This window comes from Colius striatus, chromosome 2 (genome assembly GCF_028858725.1).
Source record: "Colius striatus isolate bColStr4 chromosome 2, bColStr4.1.hap1, whole genome shotgun sequence".
NCBI classification, from domain to species: domain Eukaryota; kingdom Metazoa; phylum Chordata; class Aves; order Coliiformes; family Coliidae; genus Colius; species Colius striatus.
In genome coordinates, this window is record NC_084760.1 from 84,516,261 (window position 1) to 84,538,756 (window position 22,496).

Below are 22,496 nucleotides of genomic sequence, written 5' to 3' on the forward strand. Positions count from 1 at the left end.
GTTTTGTGCAAAGCTCCAGTGAGCCTTTGAACATGGGAACCATTAATGTGACAGGGCCGGGGATTTTACCCCAAGCATTTTTACATCTGCATAAACTATTTGCTCTGAGCAGCTTCAGACAATACTCCGACTACAAATGCCTGGGCAGATCTCCACAAATACTATCCCTTTGCCATGTTTTGTGGCACTATACTGACGTTACAGACATGAGGTTGTGAGGGGGAGAAGGGTGACTTTCAGAGTGAGCGTTGAGCAGATAGTCTTTAGGGACATAGGAATGCAACATCTCTTCAAATTTTAAGTAGTAAAACAGGGTGTTGCTTACTGCCCAACACAGCAGCTCCTTTCCCAAGGCTCCCACCACCTGCTCTGCAATGTTTCAATACCTTTCCCTTCATCTCTCAGCCTTCACTGTTATTTTATGCTTCTTTCTTCTGTATTCCTTCCTGGTTGAACCATGTCTTGATTGTCTCTGTTTTGCTTGTGTGTATTTCCTGGGAGCTCTGTGCTCCTGCAGCCTCTCTGTACTCTGGAAAATGCCTAACCCATTACCTTTTGAGAAATAAATATGGTAGGCTTCCAAAAACAAGCAACATGGAGGTCCAAACCTGTTCATTCCTTGCATTTTAGGTCTGGGGCTCTTCTTTGATCCAGCCCTGCAAATGCTAGGTCTGAACTTGTGTCAGTGTCTGATCTAACAATGTTTTGATTTGAAGAAACATGCCAGCGTTTCTCAGGTTTTTTTAATATTTTTTTTTTTCTGTGAGAGAAATTAAACTTGAGTGGTTTAAAGCTGATTATTTGAACTCTTTGGAATAGTTTCTGTGGTATTAAATGGTGTGATTGATAGCTTTTGAAATATAAGTGGTGGCCAAACCTTGTGCCTAGTGTCCCTGCACTCAGAAAAGGTTCTGAGCCTCAAGACAGTTGGGGAGTCCTCACAAGGTTTACAAATCCCTTTGGGCAGGTTCATTAGCAAGTAAAACAAATGTAAATCAGTTTAAATAGAAAGCTAGGTTAAAGTTTAATGGGTGGATTGTGTGAGAGGTGCCCAGGAGGAAGCCATCCCAACCTTGTGCTGCTGACTTCAGTTAGTTCCCCATCTGCAGAGAGTGCCTATTGAACCTTGTGCTTTCTGGTGAATATTAAAGGAAACTTCTTGGATGGACTACCTGGAGCAAGCAGATGAGGCTTTTGTCCTGAGAAGCTTATTTATTCCTGATTGTTTTGACCATGGGACTGCTTTGGCAACATTTTGGGCAAATTTTTCTAACCTCTTGAGGTGTTACTTGAGTCCAGCTCTATTTGAAGGAAAAATTCCTTGCGTTGGAAGCCTTTCCTTAAATAGCTCCAAGTGCTTTGGTGAATGTACATTGTAGCCTAGTGTTATTTACAGCTTTTCATTGCTGTCTACTCTTGACAGCTATTTCTGCTAAGAGGTGCATTTTGAGAACCCAAGGAGTTTATGCATATCTGAAAATTGAAAAACTTCTCTGAGCAAAGAAGCCTATCAATAAAGTTATATTCAGCTATCTTTTGGGGTGACTGGTGTACTAAGGCCACAAGAAGGCTTTGCGGACAAGAGAGTTGTATATGGAGCCTGGAGTACGCTTGGCAGTAATATAAATTGCCAAATATGTCTGAGATAAATCGGTTTTCCTTGGTGTCTTGATGATCAGTTTGGTATGTAACAAACATAGCAAGTGCTTCTTAGCTGGGTCCTGCTCAAGCTGCAGTCCCTTGTGTGAAGGAGCAGGACATGAGAGAACAAGATTGTTAAAGATTCCTAGACTACATCTAATTTTTAGGAGTCAAATGTAGTCTCCACTGTTTGATGTTTAGAAGGACTCCTGTGCACAGCAGTTAATATCTGGTAGTTGGTGGTGTGAATGTCTGAGGTTGCCACAATCTGACAAGTACACACCTACTGAGACATTCTCATCTGTCCATCTCTCTACAGTCTTATGGAGCTTTCTGGATTTTTGCAGAGAAGTTTAGGATGGCAGTTACTAAGGCTGGGACCATGCAATTCTGTGGCTTAGAATACACCTTAAGTTCATGACAGCCACAGCCTTTTCTTTTAGTCAAGATTCAAGACCAGGTCAAGATTCACTCCAGGTCAGGTTACACATGAGTCTCACCCTTTCCTTACCTCCCATCTGCAGTAATACATGATTATCCCTTCTTTTACAGCGGCACCATTGCTCATTTAACTCAGGGAGCTGATCCAGCCAAAAAGTAACCTGAAAAGAAGTTGTGAGCTCTGTGAACCTGTTCCCCAGGAGGTCCTGAAGTGTTAGTGATGGTCGATGGGAGACAGTGGGAACATGCATCCCAGTGCAAGGGAGTAGTCCTAGCTGTGTGTTCAAAGAGTGTATAGCCTCAGAGATTTGGCTGGGGAATTGATAACTGAGAGTCTTATCTGATTCACTAATTGTTAATATTGCCGTGTTTATCCTGCAGTAATATTAGGAGGCTGGATGGTAGGACGGTAGCACCTGTGTGTCTAACTCCTTGTACACATCAGAGGAGAACAGCACAGCCTCCAGAGATGTGACCAGACAAATACAACTAACAGCAATACAAACATGCCACATTCAGAAGAGACATGCTGTTCCAGATGAAAAGTCCCTCTTGCTCTGTATTCCGTCCAGCAGGGTAGTAGCTTTGGAGGGGATGCACAAAGTGTGGCACAAACAGTGCTGCTCTACATGATACAGTCTTGTAGCTGCAGGGAAACTAGACCATAGGTTGTCTTCAGATCATAACAGATGCCAAGGGACTTATCCTACAGGAGTTTGTCTGAACTGACAAAGTCTTGCCTTGAATGTCTCTGCAACAAACCATTGCAGCGAGTTTCTCTTATCCAATGTTGTTTCAATTGTGTTCTAAAAATTCACGGGATGTTCCTTAATTCTTATATCTGAGATAGGGTGAACAGTTGTTTCTGATTTGTCTTCTCTGTGGTATTTATAACTTTGTCAATCAGAGTAAGCTGAGCTATATTCCATTTCTCAGGTAAGAGGTGACCAAACCTTTTATGATCTGGTCTGTCAGGAAAAAATGCACATAGAGCGATGAGCTTTATAAAGGGACTGAGCCCTCATGACTCCTATGGTATGATTTACTCTCAGTGCTTTTGTGAGTCAAGGTATGTTTGCAGTTTTAAACTGCAAACTGAAAAAAGTATTCCTCCACACATTGCTGTGAGTTTAGCTCTGTGACTTGATTCAGGGATGCAGTGGACTTTTTTTTTGCTGGATTTAGCTGTTATTGGGCATTTCTGTCTTGCTGAAACATTGCCCTGTAGTAAAAGTTTCTGTAACAAGTATATGCGTCAGCTTTTCAGTCACCACTGCCTAGTGCTTAGCATTTTAACTTAGCCACCAGTTGTTTTCTGTTATTACCCTGGGCTATGAACTGCACTTGAGGAGCAGATATATATAGACTCTGTGACTGGGTAGCAGCTCTGGGTGGAAGGCAGAAGATCAGCAGGGCCTAGTATAATTTTTAACTGGTACTGTCAATCCTTTATTGTTGAACCATTCAGAAGCAAAATGAGTGAACTACAAGCTTTAAAAGAGTTTTTCACTGCCCTCTTTTCATGAAGATCATAGTCACTTCTCAGTGTGTTACCTGTTGAGGGTTACACTGCATCAGCTCCTGCAGCTGCCTTGATGTCCTTCATTGCTGGGAGAATTCAATGTAGTTTGGAACAAAATGGGAAACAGTTCAGGAATTGACAAGTTTGACAGAGTTTCATCAGCTATTATCAATTAGCTTCCAGGAACCCTTCAGGGAACAACTCTCTTAGTTAAACTCAGAACAGAACTAGAAAGTGAATGCAGTATGTCCAAGTCTGGTTTCCTGTGTAAGCACAAGCAATAGAAAATAATTTACATTGGATCTTTTCCTAAAAACTAAAGATTATTTCCTCCCCTCTTTCTCTAATAACTCTAAGGATGCAATTAGATGTTAAATAATTTGGATTTCACACAAGGCAAACTCAGAAATTCCCTCTTCCCACCCCTGCTGCTCGTGGCTGTTCCTGCACTGCAGTTTGTCACTACTCTGGTTGTGCTGGTGCAACAATTTGTGAGGCTGTGCTGAAATTATCCAGGTTAAACATATACACAATAATGTCCAGCAGCAATACTTTTTTTTGTTTTGTTTTCCTCTTATCGAGTCAGATCTGCAGATCCAATACATTTTATTTATACACATCTCTCCACAAAGTCACACTGATGTAAGTGATGCAGCACCGGACTGTGGCATGGAGTAGAAGTGTGTGGCTTTGCACTCAGGGAAAATGGATGGCAAATGGATGCAAAACAGGAGAGTGTTTAATGGAAGTGTGTAAACCAATGATACTGGTAATTCCTCATGCACCCTGTGGCATGAGACAGGTTCTACTTTCAGCTCAAATGCACACACAGAGGCTCCAGATAGGTGTGGTTTCAACTGGTGGATTTACCTGTCAGTATGGTAATACCAAACATGATGTTTAGAGGATCTACCTCATTCTGAGATTGATACCTGATTGATATTTAGCAAGAAAGCACCTGTGGTATCTCACAGACTGTTTGAATCGGAGCAACTTTTTACAGTGGTTAGATGGAAAACATGAAATTGAAAATGCAGCCCACTGACTTCAGCTCTGTCTCTGTGTGTTTAGCTAAGTTCCCCATTTGTACAACAGTAGAACATAATAAAGATGCCTTCTTCTGAAGATTACTTTAGCATTTTTCATCTCTTTGCTTACTAGTGCAGGAAAGATGGAAAGCTTTTTCTCTCAGTCTGTGTGGTTCCCTCCTCTAATACAGTAAGGTTTGGCTGAAGATGCTGCACAGTGGTCCCAGCCTCTGTTTATTTGAGTTCTGTACTGACTTTAGAATATCAAGCTAGAGGTGATTCTAGAATATCAAGATAGGCTTGGCCTTTTAAATGCAAGGACATGTTGATTGTCTGAGCATTGTGGATTGCATCCTGGCACCCTGGAGCATGCTTAGGAGAGAGAATTTTATTTTTTCTCTATCTTCCACAAAATTATGTAAAGCTGTATAACTTCAGATTTTCCCTCTTCTGAATAGAATTGATATGTAAAGCCTTAAATGCTCTGGATCTCAAACAATTAAGAGAGGTAATTCTGAACTGTGTTGCACTGAACTCCCATTCACTTGTAGCATTCTCCAGTTTAAAGTTTCTTCAGAGGAGGTGCAAGCACAAAACTCCAGGGTGGGAACACTTCCTTTTTAAATGACTAAGCAATATCATTGTCTTACATGTAAATTAGACAATTAGCAAGGTCAAGAGACCACACAACAGATTTTACTGGCTTGAATAAAATGCAGCCTGGTATCAACTAGTATTGTAAGGACCAGAATTTCTGAGTAAGTATGAACCACTGTATTACATGCAATTGTACCTTGTGTCTTGCTCACACATCTACCGTGTTTCCAGTTTATTATAGGGCTGTAATTATTTAAATACAGCTTTGCTTGCTATAGATACTGTGTTATCTACTTCATTTCTACATAAGGGCTTGACTTCAACGTCTATTCATTCTATTTTCATGTTACTTGTTTTTTTCTTTGACTTTACTCTCTTCAGTGCTTTGTTTCTTCTTTCCTCTTGAAAGTTTACTTAGAAGTTATGCAAACATTTAAAAAAAAAAAAAGTAAAGGCATGAGTTTAACAGATTGTAAATTATAAAGCTTGAATTGTCTTTTTGGCTATCACCCATGTGTTTTGGCTTTTACTACCTATTTGGCATGCATTACTTTTTCATCCAGATGTAAGTAGTCCTACTAAAGTGAAAGAGCTGTGACTTGTGTTATAGTAACGTTTTTCACTAAGTTCTTCTTGTGCTAAAGGCTGTAGATCCTCCCAGAAAAATAATTTTTTACTCTCTGGAACATATTTTGGACAGGTAAGCCAGACAAAGGATGAGAGAAAAAATGCCATATCATCTGGACTATGTGCTAAAGGAACAAGGGTATGGGGAAGATGCAGTGAAAACATAGGCAAAGTTCAGAGTAAACTGGAAACTGAATCCAAGTCATGTTCCTGTTTCAGTGCATTACAAGTAGTAATTCTCTCTCTTTCCTCCAGATTCTCCACCCCTAAATTTTGGGTCAGTGTGATTGTTCCAGAGTAGATAATAGTTTGTAAATTTTTACCTGAAGACAGTATGGAAAACTTTTAATAGAACCTTATTTTCTGGGCAATGTGGTTAAAAAAGCATTGTCCTGGCTTTATTTACACGAGAGACAGAGCTCCTGCAAGTCAGCCAGCCATGGGAGCAGGATTTGTCCCAAGTGAAGTGCACTGTGAGATGTTTAAACCAGCAGCGCTGGAAGGGAAGACTGGCTCTGCCAGTAAAATAGAGAGCTTTTTCAGTGTCAGGAGCTGAATCATGTGCCAGACAAAGCAGACAGCAGGCGGAAAACCCAGTCAGCACCCACTAGTTATTAAGAAATATCTGACCACAGACACATGGGTGACAGAATTGGATTTTACTTAATTCCTCACAGGTCTATGAGGTTGCAACCCTGTGCTTTTCCTTAGACCGTGGTTGTTTCAGGCTAGAGGTACAGCATGAGGATGATGTGGAAGCTCATTTTTGTTTTCATGCCTCTTTGAAGCAATACAGCACCTCACCTGAGCAGGTATACTGGGTGTCCTTGTTACAGTGGGTATTCAGTGTACTTGTTGAGATAGGGAAACGTTATCATCTTTCATTTTATGGACAGTTATTGCAGCACAAAGTAAACAAGGCCCAAACCCTCAAAGGTACTTTGCCTGACTAAATGATTTCAAGGGCATTCAGGCTGAGCGTGGGGTTTGAGGCCAATGTGATTTTGTGTATTGACACCAGCAGCACAGGCTGTGTCACAGGCAACACTGGCAGAGCCGGGATTTCTAGGTCCCAGGCTAGTGGCTTAACTGCTGGACCAGACTGCCCTTCCTAATCTTTTGTTCAGATCTGCACCTTAAACCTGTCTGTTCTGCATGATGAAAACCACTGTAGTTTTTATTCTGAAGCTTTGGCTGTGAGCTTGAAAGGACTATGTGCTGCTTGGCTATGAGAGATCTGTTTTGTTGAACTTAAAAAGCCCAAGTTGCAGTGCTGGATACTTGGTACACACTTACCCCAGACCTCTTCACTGTGCACTGTGAGATCACAGTGAAATAATAACACAAATCACCAGAAAATTTGGAGTGCTTAGATTGTGTTTAGCAGGAAAATCTTCAGGAAAAAGCCCACAAACTAAACAATCAGTGAGGTAAAGAGAAGAACGTTTCTACAAACTCTTTGACCACAAATAAATGTATACATATGTGTGTGAGTAAAACCAGAGTTTAATAAAGGTAATTAGCAGCCTGAACTTTGCTTTGGTGAGAGAATTCTGCTGAAGTGGTATGCTTTTTTAAAAAAATCGCATTTTCTACTTGATGCCATGCATCTGGCTTTAAAAAGTGAGCAAAGCTACCCTTTGCTTGCCTTGAATTTACTCATGAGTTAGAGAAGACAACCAGTAGATAATGTTAATGGGAATTTAGGGAAGAGGGGGGTGGGGAAAAAGCCAGCTGGGCACAGAGTATCTCTGTCCCCTTCCACTGCAAGGTTTATTGATGCTGTCTGCAGATTTGTGTTTGCTTTACTGCTGGTAGTTAGAACTGGTGATCAAAGGCTAGTACAGCCGTCCCCATGAAGGGACATAATTGGTTGGACTCTTTTGAGTCCCCTGTAACAATACCAGGTTTTGTTGTGTTAGGCAGCGCTCCACAGAGTATAAAACATTGTACGATTGCTGGGGCAGTTGGTCAAATGTTTTCTTGTCTCGATTCCTTTTATACAGGAAACTAATATAGCTCTGAGCCCAGGGATGAAAGCTTTAAATCTGGAGGGTGCCTGCTACTTCCTGAGAATCTCACAGGGGAAACATTCAGTCCCAAAACAACTTTACTGACAGTTATATTTTTATAGCTTTTTACTTTGTCTTCTCATTCTTTGTTTCATTTGAATATAATAGGTTTGTTATTTTTAAATGCTCATCTGTTCCTGCTGTTTGTATCTTCACCCAAAAATCATAAGTCTCTGGGTTATATTATTTTGGGTTTTGTTTTGTTTTTTCATGTCCCATTTGGTTACTGCTGAACATATGTGCTACAATGCCTCTATAAGAAAGGACATTGTTTATTTTTTGAGTAATGAATTTTCCATTTTTCAGTCTGCCTTTTAAAAAAAAAATATATTCAAATTTGAACTGAAAGGTTATAGGCCTATTTATAGTATTTTGAATTTTGGCAGTGATGAAAGCATGTTGTGTGGTTTTGTGACTTCATGAAAGAAAATGTTGGAGTCTCAGATGAATATGTAAAAAAATGTTTTTTCTGAGTTATTTATTTCTTGAATACATGAAGAGGAAAGCATACTTCTGATGCACCTTGTGTATTCTGAGGACTACTCCAGGGTCCATGAGAGGTTGTCCACCTCTAAGCTACTCAGGCAAGTTTCCCAGTGGATTCAAACACTGTCAAATTCAATGAAATAAAATGTACAGAATAGTTTCAATCCTTGGTAATGTTTAAATGTGGAACGTGAGCCCTATGATACCAGTGAAGTTTTTTTTCTGTTCCACATTTTCCACAATTAGCTGGTTTGTTTAGTCATTTAAAAAGAATAGACGTACAATGTTCTGGTGTGATAGTTTTAAATTTAGATAAATAAGCAGTAGAGGGTAGAAACACCAGTTTTTAGGAAACATAATATTGCATGCCTCCATCCCATGAGTTACAATTTGCCTGGAGGTGTTACAGAAGAGCGGGCCACTGAAAAGCAGCATGAAGTCCCAGGAGCAAAATGGCTGCAGCAGGCAGAAGAGTATCACGAAAGTGACACAGCTACCTAGCCCACATTTGTAAGGATAACTCACTGTGTGAAAGCATTCAGAGGAAATTTTAAAATCCATGTTAAGAGGTGGGAAGTATGCTTGATACTTGCATTCTTCATATAAAATCATTTTGAGGCTGAGAGAGTCAGTCTTTCTCTGCTACTTACCTGCATGCAAACCTGCACTCTCCAGCTCTAGGGAGAAAAGCGTTTGTCCAACTACCCTTTGCATGCAGGCAGCTCCACACAACACCAGGTCAGTGTGACATAAATGCATCACCCCCGACACGTTGGCAGCAGATTTCATCGTGCATTCATGAACCTTGGAAGTAAAGCAAGCTAGAGAAACTGAGGCAGACTTTACTCTCTATGGTGCCATTGGCTCTGAATGACTTTTGGACAAGTTCTTAAATCTGATTCTTAGTTGCTTGTCTATAACTAGCAACTGAAGTGTCTGCCTCAGAGTATTTGAGGACAGAATTAACAGGGAAAAAAAGAGACTTCTGTACCAGGAAAAAAGGAGTAGAGATTAAAATGCTACATATGTACAGACGTGTGAACTTCTGTATGTAATTGTGCCTGACTGTATGTATATATGTAAACACATCAATATAATCTCTAATTTAATCATAATGAAAACCCAAGTAATGAAAACGTTCATTACAAAATATTTCCTCCTTTTCAGCTTTGTTAAGGTTCAGTCATAATGCATCTTATAGAAATAATTAAATGCTTTGTTGGAGTTTTGAAATTTTGTGGAAAGAAATGGTTTTGCTTGAAGTGAGATTTGCTGCTCAAAAACTGTTTCAGGGATGCCTTTCTGTTGCATAACTTAATGTAGTACCTGGAAATTATTTTAAGCTCCTTGCAAAAGAACAGCCAGAGATCTATTACATTATAATTAATAATTATAATGCAATTAATAATTACTGTGATGATTACTTAACTCTAAGTGTGCATGTTCTTTTTATGTGCTTTCCTCCTTGCAGATTGATCATCTTAATTACAGTATTTCTGTTTGCATGTCTTTAGCAGCACCTATTAAAATTAAATATAAAATGCATTCTCAAGCAGATTAGAAACTGCTTTGTAGGTTTGGTGGGAACAGACTGTCATTTTCATCTCCTCATGCTGGTAAGGCTTGGACTTTGTGTTACATCTTTTTCCCAGACCTTTGACAGAAAATATGCTCTCTCTGTCCTCAGTATTATGAGAGTTACTGGCAATGTTTAATGATTAACTCTTAGAGCAGTGGAGAACCAACTGTATGCAATCATCCCAATACAGTGAATTCTGCTAGCTCTTGAAACCTCCAGAACTCTACAGCATTGACACATTTTGTAACCAAATAATGAATTGGCTTTTCATGTTTCAGTCAATATTAAGGGTTATAGACTCTTTGTTGGTGTTCACAAGGCCCTTGGCAATTAGCCAATTTGAAAACCCTCAGTGGATAGAGGTCAGTATGTAAATCTGTAAAGGAAATGTCTACAAGACCAAACAAGGTTTAGGTACAATTTTAAAGATACCTAGAAAAGATATTTTCCCCCTTCAAAATAAGTAATAACATAGAAGGATAAACTCAGCTGTGTTAAATTTGAGCCTCACTATGCTGAGCCCCTGCACTGTTTGCAAAGTCCTGTCTACAGGAGAAAGATGAGTCAAGCTCTGTGAGCTTTGTTTCTTTTTCTTTCCTGGCTGCGATAGGGTCATTTGACACAGCCAGACAGATGAGTGGTGCAGCAGTGGTGTATCTCTTGCTACATCAGCATTTTGAGGCGAGTTTGTGTATCTGCAGGAGCAGCTCACATCTGCTGCGCTGCCTAACCAGCATGGATGTGCTGGAAGACTTGAAGGTCTAAAGCATTATGCAGCTCTTCCTCTTCTTGAGATAAGCCCTTGCTAGCTGTGTTTATATTGGTATCTCCTGGGGAGCTTTCCCATTCTGCTGCAGCTGCTTCTCTCAGTACAGCCTGTTGTGGATAGGTCTCAAAGCTTTCCCTTTTTGCTCTCAGATTGAGATCTTTATATTATTGGAGAAGGACAGCTGAGTCTTTGACGTTCAAGAGATGTGAGTGGTTTCTTTTCTAGGCTTACTTCTGAGATACTCTTTCTTCGTCACTGAAGTAAACTATAAAGAGGAGTGATAGCATTTGCCTGCCTTACTGGTTCCTTGAGATACCGGTAGGAGGGTGCCCTTAAACCTCTATTGGTGGTGGTAATGTCATACTGCAATCATGTCTGAATTTTCTATGATTTCAACATAAGTTTTATGTACCTCAGCTTGGAATCAGTTATATCATCACCACTGGAATCCAGGGCATTCTGTACATCAGAGCTATGTGGGCCTTTCACAAGCTAAAGGAAAAGGAAAGAAAATAAATGGATGAAGTCTTCTGTCATGGACAGAGCTTATATTGACCAAATATTGCTTTCCTCCCCTCAGTTCAATATTTTTTTCCATTTTTTTCAGCCAGGTTCCTTTTATGCTGCTATATTTATTGTTATATAGTTGGGTTGCTGTTTGGTGGTTTTTTTTTTTTTATTGCTGATAATAGCTTATTGAGACTTGAGGAATTTTATTTGCTTAACCTTGGATGTCTGGGAGAGAAGCTAGTTACTTTGAACCTTTCAGCCTTCTGCTCTTAAAAGCATTGAAAGAAGCAACTTAATTTAGTGCTTTTATTGCAATTTTAAGCACACAAATAGATGCCTTCATTCTTACAATCAACATCAAAAGACCAGAGAGTCTGGAGTATATCAACCAGATATTGCTCATTCACCATTAATCAACTTACACACACCTATCAGGACCTTTTCTCCTTCCAATGTGTTGACTCAGCCCCACTGCTGAAGAAATAAAAAGTCAGGAGGAATCCAAATAGGCCCCAGTTTTTATGTGCTGTAAGGAAGGCCAACCTGGCTTCCTGGCATACTTTGATGTGAACATAGTGTTTTGTCATTTGGATGAGCCTCTGTGCTTATTTGTGTCAATGTCATTATACTTCTGCTATGGAGTTTGGATTTTCTGTTTGCATTTCTCATGAAGATTGCTTAAAATAACAGAACATAACTGTTGCAGACCGGTTAGTTAATTTTGTAACTGCTAAACCAATAAACTAATAAACATTAAAACACTTAGGTCCAAAGTTCAAAAATGTAAAGAAGAACAAATATGTAAATGTTTGACAATTTGCAGTCCCTATGTACCTGTGTATTTCTGTGTTATGACCTGTCTCTTTTTGTGTTGTACAGTCTGTGCGTCATCACTGCTTAACTCCATTCTGCGTGTTGTGCAATTTGTTTGGACTTGCATCTTAAAAATCAATATATTGGTTTTTGTTAGTGCTCTGGTTGCATAGAGTGAACTACCACTTTGAGTGGGAAGTACAATAAAAGAACAGATATGTTGCTTTAAAATGAAAATAAGTGTTACATAACAGAGGTTGTGCATATTAGACTGCATGTCTTTTTTTTGTTAGCTAAAATAAGACTTGGTTGCATATATAATACATGGAGTAAAGTTTTATAAGCATCTTTCTACCTAAAGCGATTCAGTTAAAACATGCTTCCTTATTCTTCCCATTCTGATGTTTCCATTCAACCCTTCTATTATTACTTTTATAAACTGAAGATAAGCTCACTCACCTTATAAATCTAGTGACAGGAAGATTCTGCCCCGAAAAGCTGATGTTAATGTACAAGAGCTCATATTTTTGCTAGACGAAATAATTATGCAGAAAAAAAGGGAAAAGTTTATTCAATCACATGTGGTCTGCAGTCATCCAGGAAGTAAGAAGTACAGAAATTAGTCCAGATGTCCCACATTCCAATCGGAATGTTAATCAAAGAGCACTTTTCCTCTGTTGATTCCCTCTCTATTGGTCTTCCTCATGTCAACTCTATGCTTTATGATTGTAGTCCCAATAATAATGTACGACGTAAAGATAATATGTGGAATATTTGGTGGGGAAATGTAAATTCTTGTGGGTTTTGGTTTTTGTTTTTCCTGCCAGCAGGCTGTATTGTGGCAGAGACAGCAGAAGCTGCTGGATGCTGTGGAGGAAAGGGACCTGTCCCTCTTTTTCCCTTCTACTAGTTCTACGGGACGTAAGACATCATGCTACAATCATTCAATTCACTGGTGTGGCAAAAGATGGATCCTGAGCGGGTTACTGAACCAAACTGTTAAGGGGGTCTACTAGTGCTAAGACAAGTTCAAGAAAAGCCTATGGAATTTTCCTTACGTGAATCTTTCCAGTGTTTTGATTCACTGCCTAAATTTATCTCTGGAAGCAACTAAGAATGCTTTAAAAGAAATTATTCCATGGTGATAAATGTGGCACAACTGTTCTGTAATTTTGCTTTTATTCACTAGATACAGATCAGTGTTTTCCTTTTCTCCTAAAGTCTCCTTTATGTTGTGGGATTGTCTAACGACAAGCCCTTCAAAAGAGAGAAACAATATTCTTACGCACATGGAAGCCTTCCATTGTTTCCCCTGCTGCTCCTTTGGCTTGATGCTGTAGTCAAGGAGTAATTGCGGGAAGTCAGTGCTTCTCTTCCTAAACATAAACTAGGTTAAACTGCACTCTTCCTGTCAACTATTGTTAACAAGAGCATTAGAAAATTGCTGTGTATCTAGTCTGGGAGAAGAAAAATCAGGACAATTAGCATTTTTTTTTTCCATGGCAGAGTCTATGTTTTCACCTGCTGTTAAGTAGGATAATTTGTCTTAGGAACTATGTCAAATAATCTTCATGAGAGAGATGATTTTGTTCCATTTAATTAACTTATATAGGGAAATAAACAGCATTAGATGCTTTTTTTTTTTTCCTTCTCAACAATATTCTCTTTCAGATCAGTGTTAGCCCATGAAGGGAGAGGTCGTATGTTTGTTCAGCAAGCATGGTAAGAACTTTTCCAAAATTTTATTAGTCCTTCAGCTAAGATCATTAATAAATAATTTGTCTTTAACCTTTCTTGTATTGCCATAAGAGAAGTCAGGCAAATATAGTCAAACTTAGAACCAGAAAAGTAACTGGTTTTTTGTATGCCTTAGTGCTTTACTTCAGGTCAAGGTTGTTAGGTGAAAGTCAGACCAAAAGAAAAAAAACCCACCAAACTTAGTGGATATACTTAATCTTAAATACAGTTAATTGTAGCAAAGAATTGGTATAAAATGTATGTCAGAGAAATACATTACATCGTTGAATCCTATTAAGAAGGATCTTGCTAAAAATTTGTTCTTTTCAAGCCTGGATAGTTGGAACAAAACTCTTCCTGCTGCTAAAGTTTTCTCCATTGATATGTCCTTGGTATTATTCACAGTGTTCTTTCCAATGAAAGGAATTGTCGTTTAAGTCAGAAAAAGTGTTAAGGCAAGTGTAAAATATGATATGGAAATTTCTAATATGGAGGAAAGAGTTCTGTGTTTGGAATTAGATTCAACCTTCTGTTTCTGTTGTATAAAAGATACTTCAAGAGCAACACTATTTTTTCTAAGCAACACATCTAGTTGCCAACTGTTTTGAAAACTATCAACATTTGAAACATTTATCTTGTGACATAATAGTATATTTCCAAGTCTCAAATAGGGCTGATTTGGGCACAAGAGATTAGTCAACTTAAAATAATTTAACATTTTAATTCCTTTTGTTCCTTCTTTTATAAAGAAAGATAATTATTAGACATCCTTATAAGGTGGAGTCAGGTAGTGTTTAATAACATGATTCAGAGAAGCATTTCATTTCTTTAATTAGGGCAAGAAAAGTTTCTTTTTTAAATCACAAAGACAGTGAATGATGATAAGCATGCTGGAAGGATTTTTAGATTAATGAGGCATGAATAAGTGTAAGCTCTTCATGAAAAGATGAGTAAAGTGATTGTATTTACTGTGGCTGAGCAATATACTTAAGAATATCTAGTATTGCTATTCAAAAATCTTCTTGTAGCAACATTTTTGTGCAGATAATCATTGGTCCATGTGACTATCACAGTCAAAAGTAAGGAGACTTTTTTCAGCATAGAAGTATCCAGTTTTAGATCTGTATTTGAAGATTAAAATCTTCCGTAAAAGAAATGGAAAAAAAAGGTTTCATTTGTCAGAAAGAGTAAAAAAAAATGTAGGTCTCAATGTGAAATGAGAGCTAACAGCTTGTGGTACAACAAACTTTACTGACCTGCATGGTCAGCAGAAAAGACTAGATGGGTTTTGGAATAGGTGTTCATCCTAAGAAACAGATATTTTCATGTCCTTTTTGTTCCAAAAGTCATTACTTTGAGCTGAAAAATGGTTTAAAAAGTAGAAATCTGTTGCGATTTTCTTGCAAAGGAAAGAGCTGACAGGTTTCAGTCTAGAGAAATCAAACTCTCATTCAAACCGAAGCATTGAAATTCAGCAGGGTCTACCTAAAATACCCTGGCCATAGTATATGAGGTCAGCAACGTGGTACAATTGTGCTCAACAGTCTGCTTTTCAAGGAATGAAGTATTACTTTGCAATGAGAATACTGTCTTCCTTATTGCTCAGCTCCAGTGTGTCATTTGGCCTGTGTATATTAGGGCCTAAAATGAATATTCAGCAGTTTTGTAAGGATAAGGAGTAAAACCTTGGCCTGGCTGAAATCAGCAGTTTTGTGTTGATCTCCTGACAGCCTAGAGTTATCTTTTTTTTCCTTTTTTTTTTTTCCTTAGTGCCATAAAGAGTTGTTACAATCCTTCCCAGGTGGTTAAACTATCTGTACATTGAGCTGGGAGAGCATTTCTTGGCATAGGCTAAATGGTTCTGAAGATGTTTATCCCATTTAAAATTCCTCACCAAACTGGGAGTTGGGCGATGCATGGCACGATAAGCTGTTTGAGGCAAATGTGGTGCTTCCTGTGGTGCTAAAGTAACACCAGTTTTACAGCTATGGGACACATGGGATTACTTGTTAAATCTTCCTGACACTGGAAGATTTCAACATTTTGTAGGTTAGATTTGCATGAGAGCATGGATTATGTATAGGGCCTGTTGTTTTAAAGAGGGTTGTAATGACTTACTCATTGCCCGGCTGAGGGCTCTTTTTTAATGTTAAACACCCATGGATCTATGGTGGAAGCAGCCTCAGTTGGCCACATTTCTGAGAAAAGTGCATCACAATAGCACATTATTCATCCTTGCTTGATAAAAACAAGGAGGATGAATGAAAAAGTGTAACACAATGTAGAGCTTTCAAGAACAGCTTGTATTGAAAGAGCTGCTTTTTGTTTTTTTTTTTTTTCTTTAAGAGTAGCTATGTGAAGAGATTGCTGCTACTTGAAAGCTCAGTTTTAGGTCTGAAAAACTTCAGACTCCTTGGGATTGCAGGACCTGTAACAATGGTTGATTTGGCCCTTTAAGCTTTGGAAGAAGAGAAACAGATTTCTGTCTTCTGCTGTGGCATGAAGCCATCTGATGTATCTTTGGGAACAAAACAGTAGAAAAGGTCTATCTGCTATGTGTAAACATTCAAGAGCACACAGCATTTTCTGGGTCAGCTGGGTTTTTCTCCTGAGTCACTACATTTTTCTTTCTCCACAACTGTGCAGTTAGCTGCTGCCTTCTGGCATATTACACAGTGCAGTTGTGTTGCATGTGAACAGTGTCTGGAGCACATGAAAGACTCTTTAAGTAATAGTGACCAATTGCACTTTATTGAATAAACACTGTTGGTCTTTCTCTATTTCACCATGCAGTTATGGGCATTTTTCCAGGATTGATTAAATGGTGCAATGCTTGTTGTTAGGATTTGTTGGGCTGTATTTAGATCTTGGAGGGGAAGAAGCAGATTTGATGACCTATGGAAAGATTTGCTTACAAAAGAAAAATATAGAGATGGTTTTATGGTCTGTTAGGTGTTGGCAGAAAAAAATAGAAGGATCTCTAGATGCAAAAGAATTATTTGAGCACTGAGTATGTTAACTAACTGGGCCATCAGAATGAGAGCGCTTTCCACTTCTCTTTGTAAAATAATGTATCAGTCAGTTGTTAGTCAGTATTGCAGGAAAGTGGCAAAAATGCAGCAGTAAAGAGACCCCAATATACCTACAAGGTGATACTCATAACGCTGAAGGCAGCAAGCTCACACCTGTAAGTTCAAAGACTTAACACTTGGTCATTCATTCTCACATTTGTTCATCCAGACTCTTTGGTTCTCCAGGCAACATTTTGTGGTGGGAGTCACTTTAAACTGGTCCATTAATTCACTGGAGTATGAGGAATTCTTTTCAGAATATGAAACGTTTTTACACCTAATATGATTTATTAGTTTGCTTTTTTCTGTATGACTAATTTCATTATAATTTCAAGCTGTGATGTTACCCAACAGAGAGAATCACCCTCCGCTATTATAATCCCTTTTATTCTCTGCCTCTTATTTAGTTTCCCATTGAAACTTTGGGACAAATGCCTCAAGAAATGGTGCAACAGTCTCTCTAAGGCTTTGGAGGCCTGGACAAAGCAATGGAGAGAACATGCAACGTGCAACTTACGCACTAGGGAATCATGAAGACATTCAGTTATTGTTTTCTGAGTAAAATAACAATTTTAATTAAATTAAAATGTAGAACTTGGTCTTACGAGGTGATCAGCATCCTCTGCTCCTTGTGACAACAGTAGGTCTGAAGAGTGACAGTTCAGATACTTTTTTCTTTTCCCCTGTCATGTCTATATACCACAGTGATATTTATTGCAATCCTGAGATGACATTTAGATTGATCATTTGAAATCTAAGTCACCAGCTTCAAGGCAGATAATAAGGCTATGAGGATAAACCGCTCCTTCAGATGAGTGGAAATATTGTTTTAAAGACCTATACATGTGTCACAGGAATTCAGGACTAGGTTTGGGGCTTTTTTAAAACCTCATTGTAATGATGCTGTGTTATTATTTGTCACAGTCTGTATTTGTGTTACACTAAAATGTAATGGACTATAAATGAGTCCTAACACGTTGTGCTTTTTAGGAGTTCAAAGTTAAAATGCAGCTTCCTCTGGAATGAAGGTAACAACAAAAGTCTACAAGGACCAAGACATCCCCACCAAGAGTCAGGGCTGAAGTGTTTATTTACACTACATGCCACTGATGCAATTTCTGTTCCAGAAAAATTGAAAGTGTTAGTAAACCTGCTGGTAATAGGTTCCATAGGTGTGCATCATGTCACACACTGCCTCTACAGTCACTGGACAAATGTTTTTGCTGCTTTTTATGCCTCCGTCACTGAAAGTGGAAAAGAAGAAAATGGGGGGGGGGGGTGGGGGGTGGGAATGGCACACCAAACAAAAAGGTTTGTCTTCACTCTTCTTTTTGTGACCTTATCTTTCAGTTCTGGTGCTCAGTGAACTACAGAATGACACTATTGCTCAAAAGTGGTTTTGCTCTTGGATTCTTCCCTTACTTAAAAACATATTTTTAGATGAAAGAGAAAACAATTATTTCTTCTACTAAAACTTATTAGGCTGGAGTTAAGTTTGCGGGCAAAACTACAGAAATCTATTTAATGAAATGCATCTGAGTTTCCATGTTCTGTGCAGAAATAAGAAACCAAGATAAAAATGTACATGGCAAGCTCTAGTGATCTGAATGCAAGAAATTAATTTCAGAGAATGACTGGCATTTTTAGTGATTTAAAAAAACTTTTTAGAATCTGAATTAAAATATGAACACATTTGCAATGTGAGCTTAAAATTAATGAAACAGAATGTAGAACCAAAATCTGGTAGTCAGCAATAAAAATGAAAATAATTTATGACACAAATGCTTTCCATTAAAAAAGACCTCAGCATGGTAGATAGATCTTGTCCTGTTTGAAAACATAAGATCTTGTATATCTCTGCAAAATGCACAAAAATTGGCTTCTAGAATTTCAGTAGTTTGACAAAACCTTAAAAAGAGCTGAAAATGAGGGAGTCCTCACTCTAAACGTCAGCGACTTGGCAAGGTTTTGGACAGTTGGCATTAACATCAATGCTAGTATTCAGCTGACATCCTTGTTGAATGTATCTTTCTTACTGCAACTGGCAAGGGACAAGAGCTATTGTGACTGCAACTTTGAAAGCAATATTTAATTAAGCAAATTGATGTGCTCGTTGGGAAACTGAAAATCAGTTTTATGTGGCCTTTTTTTCCTTTATTAAAGGCTCTTGAAGAGATTCTCTTTGCATTCAAAGTTACGTCTCCACAATTAGTACTTAGTGGTTTGCATGCTTCAGCTCTCTGTGTGCTTGGTGTGGGTACCAGAAATGGACTTTTTCCTTTAAATCTATGCAATCTCGGGTGTTTGACTTGCGCTGCAGATACAACTCAGCCTTTTTTATTAAAGTATGAAATGTTGTTCTAGTCTGCCTAAGGATCTGAATAAGAAAAAAAACCCCAATCTAACATTTCAGTTGCTACCTTCTGCTCCCATAAATGTTTTTAGATACAGTCTTCTCATGGAAGTGAAAAGGAGAAAAATGCTAAGACTTTGGTGGGGAGAACAATTAGCAGCTTGTGCACAGAGCTGTAACCCTTATCCTCTGCTTGGGCCTCCCGAAGAAGAGGGAGAAACCAAAATGTGAACGCTCAAGGGTTAACCACAACATTGAGAGCAATTTGTCTATTGTTTCTCTATTAATATCATTCACCAACTTACCACTCATCACCTCTTCCAAGTAGTCTCCCTATAGCAACAAATGGCGCCATAGACAAACCAGATGCAATCTCGTCTCTGTTTTCTTTTCATAAGCATTTGTGAGTTTGTTATAAAGAAAAGTAAGGGAAAGTGGGATAAAAGTGTTTATTTTGTAGAAGCTGCACCAAGGAGTGTTGAGAACAGGGGACGCTGTTTTTGCTGTAACCCAGCCCCTCTGCTATCTGATGGGCCTCCACATTTCTGCAGTATGATCTTGTTTCCTTAAAGGGATTGTGGTGTTGTCATTGAAATAGACCTAGATTCTCCTCACAGAAATCCTGATGATCCTGAGCTTGTATTCTGAAGATTTAAAGCATACTGTCAGAGCCCTAGGTCCAAAATTTTATTCTATTTAACCCCATCTTTAGTTTGCAGCTAATTTTCGTCTCTCTGTTTCATTCCATAACACAGTATTCGTTTTCCTCAGAGACATATCTGCACATAATTGCTACATGCATGTTTTTTCTATCTTGCATGGACTGTTTTTTTCCCCCGCAGTGCTGCACAAAGTCCTTAAATTAAAATATTTTCTTTAGTAGGTAAATCCAATATTTTTCCTTAAAAAGCAATCTATTTCTTTTCTCCTTTTTTGGTCTCAAGGCTCCTTTCAGTTGCAAATGACTTTAAAAGATGGAAAGTATTTGTCTCTCTTTACATAGAGCATAACCATACACTTGATTTGAATACAGGTTATTTCAGTTTAAAAAAAAAAGCAAAACACCCTCAAACAAAAAACTCAGCCTCAAACACAAACTCATGAAAACAAAAACTCTCTGCAACAGTGGACAGTTTGTATCTCTCTATATTTTGGCAATTGACTCTGTGGTGGATATAAAATGCCAATTGTCCTCGTTATAATAGCTGATTTCTATATTTTCACAAGTATAAATGGTTGTTACATTTATAAGAATTACTTCTTTTCCTTTGATACACATTTTGTGATAATTTGTGATATTTTCAGTGAGCTGCACAGACCAAGCTTTCATACTGCTTGTCAGGAATCCAGGTAGAGTTTCTGGAGACTGGTCACATCAAAAAGTCATGCTCCTCCATTCAACTACTAAACTACAATAAAGGCCATCCTTTCTTCTGCACCAGTATTTACTTTAGTATAAGGAAGTTAGATGATTGTAAATGGGAGGAAGATCACTTCAGCACTTGTGAATCCTTACTGCCACTGATTTCTCCCTTAGGAGGCTCGAATGACTAGAATTAACTTATATTTCTTTAGAAGATACAACTGAGGCAATATTTTACATTTACCACCAAGATGCAGAAAAACTCATCAGTAAAATCAGCATTAGTTCTTTCCTATCAATTGCACAAAAATTATATTTACTTTTTCCTATCTGATTTGATGGCTTGCATATGTATGTATGTGCATAAAGGCTGATTGCTCTATTTAAATAGTAATGGCAAGAAAAGTGTATTGCCTTGCATGTAAGACTTCTATCACCTCTTTGACCCAATGTGGAACTTTGTCTTACGATGATAGTGGACCAAGACTTTGCCCAGTGTTGCTAGCCTCTAACTCTGGAAATCTCCTGAAAAGTCCAATTTCCTGACTGAAGTTACATTTCAGGTATCTGTAGCTGTTGCTGTCAAACAAGAGGAAAAAACCCCTTACATTCAGTCAGACTTTCCTGAATTTTGAAGAGCATCTTGTCTCCTTATCTGCTGCAGACTGTGCTGTAAACATTCTTTTAACTACTTCCAGAGCTCATTTCCACAGGCGCAACATTTGGCTATGCCATCTGATTACCAGCAAACCCGAGGAAAACAGTCTTACGCAGTCACTTTGTTGCCTGTGTTATACTCTGTTATGGTCCAGACGGTGTTTACAGGATGCCACAGTTAACGTTGCCCAGATGCACTATCTGTGGGAAACCTAGAAACCAGGCAGCACTGATGGCCAGCGTTTTCCAAATTCAACCATCTTATCCGAGGTCTAGACTGGTTTTTGCAAGCCTTGGTCACCGCACAGACCGGGTGTGCTGTCAGTTAGCCCTGACAGGAGATAGCACTGCTGAAGATGTTGAAGTTTGTGTTGTTTAGGCCACTTACAGCTTTTCAGCAAACATTTTAGAACAAAGTGATGTGGTTTCTCTGGCAGCTTGTGGACCTAAGAGTATTTTATAAACATAGGGCTACAGTAGGGATACTGCTGGTTCTTTCACTACAGGAACATTTTATGCGGTAGCTAGCAAAACACGTCGATATTGCGAGATCTGTATGATTTCAAGAGGCTAGACTGTCAATAATAGTCAATATTTTTGTTTTTTGTGTTTGGGTATACTTTTGTGCCCCCATTTTACTGGTTCCCAAGTGTGATGATGGTTATTAAAGTCAGTCATGACAGCTTTCCGAAGACCAGCTTTCTTAGGGTTGCTTGCTCTTAATGGAACTCAAAAGATTGAAGTAAAACTGTTTTCAGTCACACTGAAGGGATATTTGATGTAAAATAAACAATAAAAAACATGTAATATGGTTATAGATTCATGCTAGTGCTATTTTACTGAAATGACTTAATTCTTTTATTGAAATAAACATTTCAGAAAAGGTTGAATTCCATACCTGGAATGCCAAACAAAAAAAAACCAAAACAAAAAATCAAGAATGTAAGCAACTCTATTTGTTTCCTACAAAATGTAGGCACAGAAAACTCTGGCCTACCCTAACTTTTAAATTTATACATCTCTTTTCATGGGCTTTTAAAATATACTTAGGATTTCTTCATCCCTCTTTTGAAACTTTCATTTTAAACCCGGGTTCTTTGGTGTTATGTATTCTATTTAAGAAAGCGGGTTTTGTGTTTGTTTCCTGAGGAATTACTGTTTTGTTTCCTGTGTATTTTGACATTCTTCTACAAGAAAATTTGTGTGCAACACAGAAATGGCTCTGATACT